The following is a 12445-nucleotide window of genomic DNA, read 5'->3' as shown; positions in this document are numbered from 1 at the left end:
GTAAGCCCATTTTGACCCACAGTTTTATAATGATAATTTGGAAGCAAGTAGAATTTATTTCATGGCTCTATTCATCCATTTAGATTACAAAAAAAGTCTTAGTAATATTAGTTCTTTAAAAAGACAATTAATTGATAGTTTAAAAATTATCAGCATGTAGAATCATATCCCATATTTGTTAATGGAAGCAAAATAAAATAATACTAAGTTAATGAATACATTTTTGTTTTATGTCCATAGTTTTCATTACTCTTTCTCCAGAGAAATGTTGACTTTAAATCGACTCTGTGCTATCATCTCAGTTTGTAGGTTCTTTATGCAGGTTTCCTGAGGCGGTAAATCTTGAGAGAGGCAACAGCTTCCCTGTTCTCACTGAGAGTAGCTGGATGATTTCAATGTCCACTTCGATGTTAGCAGCCTGATGTTTAACATGCAGCACCACCAGGGATCTTCATTTTGTATTAAGGCACTTTAAAAGATTTTTTTCTTTAAGTTTTAATCATGAATTTTTTACTAAAAAGAAGATAGCTGTGGGATTTTTCTGATTTTCTCCTATTTTAACAATTAAATTACTTTGTTCAAATGTGGGGTAGCACGTTTCAATTAATGTATTTTTTCCCTGAGATTATACTTTTGTTCATAAATCAAATATTGATGGTATTGTTTTTATTTCTTTTAAAGTTTAAGTGTTCTGTAACTAGAATTGAAATTTTTCCCAATTATTTGAGTGCATGTTTTATTAATTTCCACTATTTTAAAAATTCTAATTGTATTATTACCACAGTGACAAACATGTACTTTTAGAGACTGATTTGCATTCAAATTCCTAAAATTGCAGAGTAAATTAACTCTCTTCAGCTTTTCAAATATCCAAGACTTTATTTTTCAAAAGACTTAATGTATACTTAGTACTCAAGAAAATATTTTGCCATTTGTAGGCATTGTCAATATTATTTTTACTTCTATTATTTATGAAGAATATTATTTGAATTTTATGACCTCTAAAATGTATTAATATTTAATTTATGACCTAGTGTGTAACAGTAATATAAAAGTTCCAGGGAATCTGTGGGAAAGGCATATTCCTTTTGAAGAGTACATATAGATTTAAAAGATATTCATAATAGGATCCATATACTTAAGATCTTTGCTTTATTCCTTTTAAAATCTTACCATGAAAGCTTAAGCAATGTAAAAGATTCTACATGTATAATTTTTGTAAAAGTAGCATTTATGTGCTCTTCATATAAAACATGTTTCTCCTATTCCAATTCTTTCTTTATTTCATTTCCATTGGGTTGTTAGAAACCTTCATAATAATAGTGTATTAAATGATAAGGAGTTTGACTTATAAGGTGACATGTGCTTCCACAAGATAATTTGTACATTGTTTCCTATAATTTTCTCTTGCCACAAACAATTACAGTTCGAACAAAGACTCACTCTAACAAAAGTTAATGATTTTAAAAAGGAATGTTTGCCTTATATTAATTATTTTCCTAAATATTTTAATAACTCTTTCTTTAAAGAAGCATGATTGACATTGTTTCAGTGCCGATTCTACTAGAAGAATGTGAAATAATACCCGGTTTTATATGAAATGCATGGTGTGAAACAGGAACTAATTGAATTGTAAATTTATACCTTGTAGTGCTGAATGTTTCTAATAATATTTCCTCAATTAGACATGTGTATCCTTTTAAGTGTGCTAAAAAGTGTATTTTTCAAAGGAGAAGCACCCCAATTTGCTTCAGAATCATAATAGAAATTGTGTCTCTTCTGACAGTATTGCGGAGTAGAACATTTCTGCCTCATCAACAGTCATGATTTGAAGGAAGTCTTCACTAAAGTGCTATCATTAATATGAATAGATTAAAATATGGATAGAACACTGTTAAAACTTGTTTATCACTAGAAGTCAAGGTTTTAGAACACATTAAGTTTTAAAATGTTAACTTTAGCTAAGGAAAAGAGAAGATAGATCATACTGAAACAACTGCCTGCGAACGACAGTATCAGAAATTCATCATTTCCTCGGTCTCCGCCTTTTTCTCAGACTTCTTCAGGATTAGTGGTGGAAATGGCCTATAGAAAAAAGTCAGCTTTGATATTGGGCAAGGATATGCTACATCTGCTCTGTCAAGTTGTTTCCAATGACTTAGTGGAGTAAACTTAAAAGCAAACAGCAGAAAAACATTGGGAGTTTAAATAGAGGAGTTGGACTGCATATCGCTGGGATTTTGTAAATTGATTTGTATATATTAATAATATAGCAAAATGTGCAATGCACAGAGGACTCTCCTGTGGAATGGCCAGGGGGTTCAGACAGCTACCTTCACTTTGGGAGCTTTAGAATGTTTAACCACTGCACCACCAGGGCTCTTGATGTGAATATTTAGCCTCCCTTTATACTTAAACATGCAAGCCATTTTAGTCAAAAGCAAGCAGCCTTTAAACTTCTGTCCACCCAAGGCAGCTAATTCTTACTGTTTTGAACTTTATAACTTAGTGGTCAACTTGGAAGTGACTTGTCTACCCATGCCTTTATAACTCCCATCAAATGAATGTGTGGGGACATGTCGATAGAGTATGTGCCACTGGGTATATAATGAACCATCTCAGATGCGGGAAGAGAGAGAATTCCACGAACATCAAGGAAGAAGAGAAACCAGCAGAACTGATGCAAGAGCCCTGTCTGAAGTGGCGGAGGCAGCAGACGCACCTGAGGCTGCAGCAGCAAGACCAGGAAACAGAGTTGAGGAGCAGCACTGAGAGCTTGAGGGGGACAAATGGATGCGCTTCCTACCTCGTGCAACAAGGCAGAGGCCAAGCTCCACATGACTTTGAAGCAGAGGACCCGAGAGAGCTATCGCTGCCACTGTGGTGAAGAGGAGGCATTGCACACTAAAGAACTGTGTCCTACACAATTTGTAACCGGTTAGCTTCCCTAAGAAGCCCCATAATTTGAGATGTTGTCTGTGGGTTCTCTGTGACCATTGCAAAGGTGGAGTGCCGTGGGAGATAGTTGGGGATGGAGGGGAGAGGCGTGTCTGACGAAGCCTTGGCTGATGTGGAGCTGACTTCTTTGTATCATGAAAGGTTGTCAGACATGGCCCCCGTGCCATTTCTTCACTCATAATAAGAATTCATTCATTGTCAGCTATGTACCTTAGTACGCCTCTTGTCTGTAAGTTTGTCACACTGCGAGGATGTTTATATTGCTGTGATGCTGGAAGCTATGAACTAGTATTTTAAATGTCAGTATCATCACCTGTGATGGACAGATTTCAGGGGAGCTTCCAGAATGAAACTAGGGAGAAAGTTCCAGCAAATTACTTTAGACAACTAGTCAAGGGAAACTCTATAAATCACAACTAATTTGTCCTATTTAGTACTGGAAGATGAACTCCCGAGGTTGTAAGGCACTTGGAATACAGGTGGGCTCAACGATGAACCTGGCCTCGTCATCAGTCATATGCTGCAAAGTCAGTCAGTGATTTATTCTTGTGTACGTGGAGATGCCATGAATTGTACCAAACCCACAGGAACTACCAAAAATAGCCATGATAATTTCGATTATGTTTTTGAAATTTCCAAAGGGGGAAAACATTTCTAGTCATCAAGAAGTCTTATGGGAGTCTTTAAAAAATTGGACTCAAATGAGACTTCCTGCCAACGTGTGTTTTCAGATCGGAAAGGGCAGCAAGCGAAGCATCCCTCAGAGAACAGCCGCCTTTTCTGGAAAGAGTGGCATGGGACTTTCAGAAACATTACCTTTCCACTTGGCTCTCTGATTTTCATGACTGCATAAAGAACCAGTGTAATGTTGAAATCATCGCTATGAAATATTGGATCACAAATTCTTGCATTGTCCTTCTATAATAAGCACCTTTCAAGCTGATCAAAGACAAGAATTGATGATCTATCAGAATTTTCTCATTGTACGTCCCCTGCAAGGACTGCATCGTCTCTGTCCTGTGTGGGGAAAGTCACATCACCTTGTAGGCAGCAAAATAAAACACATCATCACGCTCCGGCCAGGCTGCCTGCCCTGCTGAGAGCTCGTGGGATTGTTGTAGTTAAAAACCGGTTGTCGTTCATCCCACAGGCTTTGGGATCTGATGCACTGCTGGGCTGGATTTCTGACTTCTTGGGTACGATGGACAGAGTTTCTAAGCTTAAAATAAAATTAATCAGATATAATCTAAATGAGATTACATTCATTCTCTGAATGAGAATGAGATATAATCATTCTCTTAAATTTCAACAAAAAAATTCAAAACTAGGAAAAGATAAAGTCTGTACAAATTGGCCAAATCATATTAAGAAATAATTACCAGCATTTAAAATTAAAAAAAAATTTCTCCAATACATGTTGTCCACAACTAGGAGGAATGTAGTAAGGGATGTACAGAAGCTACATTTATTGAATTTGGATATTTTCATAAACTATGTATTATGAGAAGAATATATGTGGCAGCAAAGGATTTTATTACCATTAGAATGGTATGTTGTAAGCACAAAAGCGTTGTACCAGCACTTTATTTTAAAGAAAATTATTCTTAAAATGGATGTCATCCTTGAAAGTATTGAAATTGTTGAGATCAATCATGGCTTTATTTGCCTAGTCATTCCATCAATCACGGAAAGTACTGATGGTCCTAATGATGTAGCATAAGGGCTTAACTCACAAGTGCATTTCTCTCTTGGGGCTGCCTACTATACCCTAGGAAATAATCCGTAAATATCAATCAGCAGAGATTGAAGAAGTGCAGCAATAAACAATAAAAATTTCAAACAAAAAAAAGAATAAAAAGTTTCTTAGTAAATCCATGAGTAATACTAAATGGAAAGAACTTAGACTAAAACAAGTGTAAAAGTCAATGTAAAGCATAATTTCTGAAATATCCAATGCTAAATATAAAAAAGGAAGAATACATAAACTAATTCTACCTCTCTCCACCTCCCCCATTCATGACTCATGTTTTACCTTTACAGATAGAACAAGGAAGGGGCATAGTTTTGTATTGAAATTCAGTTTTCAAAAAATCTAGATCATATGTTAATATGGAAATTCTGAAATTTGCTATAGAATTTTATCAGACACTCAAAAATTATATCAAAGTTTCCATTGCTTAGCTGATTGGTTGGTTTACTTGTGCTCAGGCCAAATTGAATTCAATCAATGAGAACACAGAGATGGGTATATTGTGATACAGTCCATTGTTTAATTGTGTGTATTGAAGTATGACATAAAATATCTGAAAAAAATTAATGAATACGTGACACATCTGTATTTGACAAGTCTACAAAAACTAGGAAACCTCCTGAAAAATCTCTCTCCATATGAATACTCAAAAAACAAAAACAAAACACCAACTCACTGTCATCAAATCAATGCTGACCCAGTGACCCATGGCAGGTTTTCAAGACTATAACAGTTTAGGGGGGTAGAAAGCTCAGTTTTTCTACTGCTAGTGGTCCCACAGAGCTGCTGGTGGTTTTGAACTGTTGACCACATGGATTACAGCTCAAGGCGTAAGCAGTGAACCACTAGGGGTATATAGCACACATACATGCTAGGTACTTACATCATTTAGACAGAGCCTGGAGAGACAGGGCAAGAGGAACCCGAGAGTGGAAATGAGAAATTGTACAGCAAACTAACCCCAAAGACGCTGACATACTTAGGAAGCAGGCCATATTAAGGGGTTATAGTGAGGGATGAGGGGCGGGGATGGCAGGCAGACCTCTCTCCTGAACTGCCCATTTGAACCTTTGTCAAGTGTAGTAAAACTGTCCTATGATTTGCTGAACCCCGGTACTCTCAGTAAAACCTGCATAGTTTTGTTGCAAGCTGTCTTCTGGCCAGATTCCTTTTCCTCAAGACATCTAAGAATCAAGGATTACCACCAGTCCAGGGCCCATCCACAATGTAAACCCCCAAATTTACCGCTTTCCACATGGTATTCCGGAGAAGACACAAAAGAAACAATAAGACCTGAATGAATCGGTACTTATGGAACAAGGAATGTGTGGAACATATGTGGCTGTTTTGTTAGTTGTCATCTCATCCCGTTCCTACACATGGGCCTGTGAACAAGAGAGAGTCCGTGCCTGGCTCTGCGCACAGCCCTCCATCTGTCTGAGCCCATAATTGTAGGCACTGCGTGGACCCGAACCTACCTCGTCAAGGGCCTCTCTCGCTTTCAGGGCACCTCTACTTTATCAAACATGACGTCGGTCTCCAGACACTGGTCTCTCCTGACAACGTGTCCAAAGTCCATGAGAATTTCCATCATCTTTTCTTCTAAAGCGCACTCTGGTGGCTCCTTCCAAGAAAATGTTTTATTCCTTTGCCAGTCCTTGATATTTTCAATATTCTTTGCTAGCGCATTGATTTTTCTTCAGTCTGCCTTCTTCCACGACCAACTTTCACACACCTATGAGGCAATTACAAATACCACGCCTCAAATCAGGCACACCTTCGTCCTCAACTCCCTGCTTTTCAACACTTCAGAGACGTCTTGGTCAACCTGTGTATCCAAAGCAAAGTGTAGTTTGATCATTTGACAACTGCTTCTATGAATTAGTAAATGTATTAACAATCGAGATAGTTCATAAAAGGAGAACAATAACAGGTATAATATGTATTTGAATGCTGGCCTTTTTGCCTGAATATTATAAGTGAATATCTTACAAATATATGTAACCTAATTATAGTGTTACCTTTTTTGTAGTGTTATATTTTAACATTTGGCCATAATAAGATGAAGTTTTCATTTAGAGAGGTTATGTGGAAAATGCTATAATGTCATTTATAAATAAAAACAAATTAAGGAAATGGAAACATGCTAGTGCACTGGCAGTGTAGGGGGTTCCGTGTTGGGCTGCTAATGGGAACGTCAGCCTTTTGAAACCACGAGCCTGTTCTCGGGAGACAGATGGCAAAGCTCCACAGTCTGGGACTCCCACGGGGGCAGTTCCACTCTGCCCTATGGGGTTGCCACTACTTAGAATCAACTTGATCCCAGTGCGTTTGATTAAGTTGTGTAGCATAAAAAGTTGAAATTCTTCTAGTTAACTCATTGTCATTGAGTTAGTTCTGAGTCTTATTATGCTTAAAAATTAAAAACCCTTGAGAGTTTTCTATCTATTAACACTTGAATATCTTAACATAAGATTAATTTTGCTGGGGTTTTTGTTTGTTTTTTTGCAGCTAGTAATATTTATGTGATTAAGGTTTAACCATCCAGCGTGAGAACAGGATGTCTAAAAATTACACGTGACCATAGCTGATGGCATTGGTATGATTTTGTCATGTAAAGAGAGCAACAGGATAGAAGAAGTCTAGGTATCAAATGAACTGACCATAAGCAGATATCGAGCCACCTGGAAAGGCCCCTGAGCGGCACAATTGTTTTCCACTCAACTACAACTGGAAAAAAAATTGGCAGTGCAAATCCACCTTGACAGTCCACTTCCATAAGTCTACAGTTATTGAAAACCCTGTGGACCAAAATTATATTCAGAAATATGTAAAGTTACTATCTGACAATGATATGTTTTTGTTTTTATTGTTTAATAAGTCAGAAGACTCACGTCTATCAGGACTTGTTACGTGAAACAAAGATAAACTTGCGTCATGTTTGAGCCAATGTTTTCCTTCTCTGTTTTTCCCTCTCTGTCAGGACATATATAAGAACACGTGATCTCTTTGTTACCAACCCCAGTCTCGTCTCCAAACATTCTGTTTCTCATAGCAGACATTCATTTTAAAAATCTTATGTATTCTTGTACCTTCACCTGAAATGAGTTCCAAATATCCCTATGACTTGACCCCTCACCTTTTCAAGTTCCTCAATATTCTGTATTATTTAATAAATTTTAGATTTCATTTTCCCCTTAGTAAGTTAATATGCCACTCTCAATCTTCTTAAACATTACAGACTTATCAATAGATTCCCTCATCTGACTGTATTTTCTATAATTTCCTATAGAAAATAAATAAAACTTATCTTTTTTCTTTGGTCCTCTCTGACTACCGCTGAGGAAACTTTATAAGGTAGAATTTCCCCTATGGGATTCCAAGACCATAACTCTTTACAAGATTAAAAGGTTTTATCTTTTTCTCAAAGATTATCTTTTTCTCAAAGAGTTGCCAGTGGTTTTGAACTGCAGATCTTGTGGGTTGCAGTAGGAACACATAACCTACTGTGCCACCAGGCCAAAGCACCCCGCCCCCGTCTTAGTACTCAATAATTCTTGTATATCTGGGAATCCTAAATATTAAACAATAGAAACACTGAAAAGATTATTCAGCACACTACAAGGAAATCAAATTAGCAAACAATCATCAATATCCTTCATACAGCCTAACAATAACCAATCATGAATAAGTTTACTGGAATTTAAAAATATATATCTCTTCCTGCATAATGGTCCTAAGACCCTAAGTAGTCAAGATTACTAATATCTGAACCTCACATTACAGCACAACCCTTTGGCAAGGGTACATTCTTCTAGTCTCATTGATTCACAAGCAAGCCACACAAAGTTTTGGAAAAGTGGAAACTGTCTTTGTATTTGGAGAAAATGGACAGCAAACAGGAGGAACAGATTCATAGTGAACCCATCCCCTAAACTCAGAAGGCTGTCATTACATCTCTTTGCTAGTTAGAATATTATTATCCTATTCTTGTTGCTCAACATTAAGCTTTTTAAAAATCATTACTATTTTATTTATAACGCATATTTTAATGCTTTGCTCTGTACTTAAAAGAACTATATAATTGGATTTTGTGGCAGTTATATAATCTCCTGTCGACTTAAGCAAAGGGGTAGGGTCTAGCCTGTCAATCAGGTCATAGCCTCTTCACTCTGTTATGAGGCCTTCTCCTGAGGATTCTGGAAACTCTGATCTTCCTCTCTGGAGGCAGGACACACACTCTATGCTTCACATTCCTGTTGACAAGCCATATGGAGACACACTGATGGAGACAGAGGCCTGGAACTGGAATTGGAGGAGCCACGTGGAAACCCATGTCAGCAAAGAGAAACTTCCGCCGCCACTGGATCTACAAGACTTCCCACCCACTGGCCTGTGATCTTCCTGCATTCAGCACCACTGAAAGACTGCATGAGGCTAAGGAGGGATTTATAGACTAGTATCAGACATATGAACTAATATCAGACTTATGGACTTGATCTGGACTGAACTGGGATGTTTCTTAATATATAATTGCTCTTTGATATAAATTCTCTTTTACACCTATATGAATGTCAAGGAATTTGTTTCTCTAATCTATTTGGACTAACATAGGTTTAATGATTTCTTTTTTTTAAATCATTTTATTGAGAGCTCTTATTGATATTACAACAACCCATAATTCAATTAAATCGTGCATAATTGTACATTGCTGTCACCATCATTTTCAAAACATTTTATTTCTTCTTGGACTCTTTGATATCAGCTACTGCCCAGGAATGCTTATTATTATATTATATATAATGTAATACATATAATCTTATATCTTACACCATCCAATGCATCCATTCGCCTACAATTCTGTTATTCATTCCCCTTGAGTAGGGTTGTACAGTCATAATTTATATCAGTTCCCACTTCCCCTCTTGCCTCCCCTCTCTTTCTCTACCCTCAAGGAATCACGACTCCCATTACTATTTCTGAAGGGTTTATCTATCTTGGATTTCATGCATTGAACAAACTTAATCATATAAGTTAACATAGACTGATCTCACAAGATTAATGAGGTAAAATGAAGACCATAATAGTGCAGGAAGGGAATATGAAATGAATAGAGGATAGTTATGAATTTCATCAGTGCTATCCTGCACCCTGGATATATCAGCCTTTCCGTATGCCCATTCTCTGAGGGACTGTCCAATCATCTTACAGGTGTGTTTGGGGTCTCTATTTTGTCTATACTCCTTCACATCAATCTGATTGCTTGATCTTGAATTTTTGATACTTATTTTCATCAATACCTCAAGCTCACACAGGTCGGTGTGCTTCTCCATGGTGGGCTTTGCTGCTTCACTAGATGGCCATGTAGTTAACGTCAAACCTTTAAGATCCCAGGTGGTACATCTTTTAATAGTGGAGCAACATCATCTTTCTTCACCACATTTGCTTATGCACGCATTTTGTCTTCAGCAATCATGTCAGAAGGTAAGTATCATACATGTCATCTATGCCTATATATTTACTTATAGACAGATCTATATACCTCATTCTGGTGCCCCAAAACTTGAGGGCGATGTTCCTCCTCAGAGCAGCTTGTTTAGAGAGAAAACTGCAGGACCAGCTTTGGCTCCAGACAAGGCATCCCCCTCCCCTAGACAGCAGGGCCACAGAGGACAACCCTGAAGATGCAGCTCGGAGCATGGGTCATGCATTTGGTCTCACCCTCCCACATGGGGACAAACCAAGCAGAGAGTGCAACAGAAGAACATTATGCTTCAAGGTGGCTATTGACCACCTGGAAACCAAAGAAAGTGAGAAAGGTGGGAGAACTATGGCTGGTGGGTTTCCAAAGAACTTTCTGCTGTCAATTTAAAAATTCCAGACTGTTCTGAAAGTTATAAAATAGACTTGAACAAACAGAGACACGTTTTGTGGATATATTAATATCAGTAATCTATTAAGTCTTACTAAACTCATGTAAAATTTTATCATGATTGCAATAACCATACCAGTATACTTTTCTGAAATGGACAATTCAATTACTCGTGCTTATATGGAAAAATAATGATACATGAACAACTGAAAAAATAATTAGAAGGGTTGTAAAAGATATATCACCAAAAACTGTAAAGATTGAAAATACACTATTGGGAAAGACTGTTGAGAAATTAAGACTGATGTAAGACTGATGCTATTATAAGAGGAAAAACCCCTGTGGAACTGCTTTTGAAATAGGAATAAGATGTTATAAAAATTCACCTTTGTGATCCACCAGTATCTGTTTGAGGAAGTTGTCTTTAATATGTACCTAAAAATAAATTTAGTACATATGTAAGTTTGTTTCTTGTATTAATATACCATTTACAAAATATTGATGATGTCTGAAATCCCAAATATAGAAGATTAGTTTGCTGTAATCCATGCATGCCTGGATGTACTATTCAGCCATGAAGATAATAAGGGACATCTCTAGAATGGATATAGAGAGATTTGTAAGATTTGGAAAAGACAAAAAAAAACTTAAAAAAAGAAAAGACAAAAAAAATGCAGTTTTCTATGTATTAAAACTTCACGAATCTGATAATTTTATGTAAGAAAAGCACGAAATATAAATAGGGAGCAGAGTGTGATAGGAATGAAACTCTTCTGAAAATATTTGTGGTAGACTTTTGATATATGGAAAAACGTCTTAATATCCTACATACTAAAAAATAAATTAGCAAGTTCAGATAAAAATTAAAACTGAACAAAGATACTTCAATAAACATTGATTATAATTCTAATAAAACTAAATTGAAAGATAAATGCTAACTTTTATCTAAGTTATAAGCACTATATTTTGATTCTATACCAAATACCAGAGCAAGGTTGTGGGACAGGGGGTTGGAATTTATATATATATATATAAAGTAGGTTTTTATTTCCATATAGTATGGAGGATGATTTCACTAAACTGTTGCTGTATTATGTAGGATCCAACAACTGAGGCAATATATAATTTTTGGGGGGGAGTCACATCTTGTTCTACTAACAAATATGGAATAGAGGAAGGCAAAGTAACTTGTGGAGGTTGGATTGTAATGGAGGTATTAGTACCAACTTCTGATTTCTGATAGATTCATACATGCACATAGAAGCTCACATGTATACTTATAGAATTCTGACTTATGCTCTGGAGACCTAGAAACCTATTCTCAATTATTGTCCAGATATTGGTTCCTAATTATCATTCCTTTTAAAAAGGAGTAATTTATCTTTAGCATCATGTCTGATTTCAATGAGCGTCCAAGGAAGAAGATACAATTTGTTTAGAAATACCTTGTTGTACTACAAAGTCAGAAAGTGGTTAAAAAATGATGCAAATAGGTTAAAATAATGTGGTAATTGATTTTAAAATATTGGGAGTAAATCTTAGAAAATGGAATTAAGCGCAAGAATAAAGAAACAACAAACTTACTGGAGTAAAAGTCATTGATTTTATATATATATATATATATATATATATATATATATAGATATAGATATGCATATATACATATACATGTATGTATATATTTATAAACAATAGACTCAAATCCCACACAAATAAACGTTGGACAAGAAAACTGTTGTTCCTATGGTAGAATGCTAGCATTGACGTTCGTCTATTTCCAATGTCCGTGCTGTTAGAGTTAAGAACAGAGCTGTCTTGGCAGCGGTGCCGCCGGGAATGCTCGTTGGACGCGAGGAGGACGCGAT

Source organism: Tenrec ecaudatus, chromosome 9 (assembly GCF_050624435.1).
Source record: "Tenrec ecaudatus isolate mTenEca1 chromosome 9, mTenEca1.hap1, whole genome shotgun sequence".
Lineage (NCBI taxonomy): Eukaryota > Metazoa > Chordata > Mammalia > Afrosoricida > Tenrecidae > Tenrec > Tenrec ecaudatus.
This window is presented reverse-complemented; position numbering follows the sequence as displayed.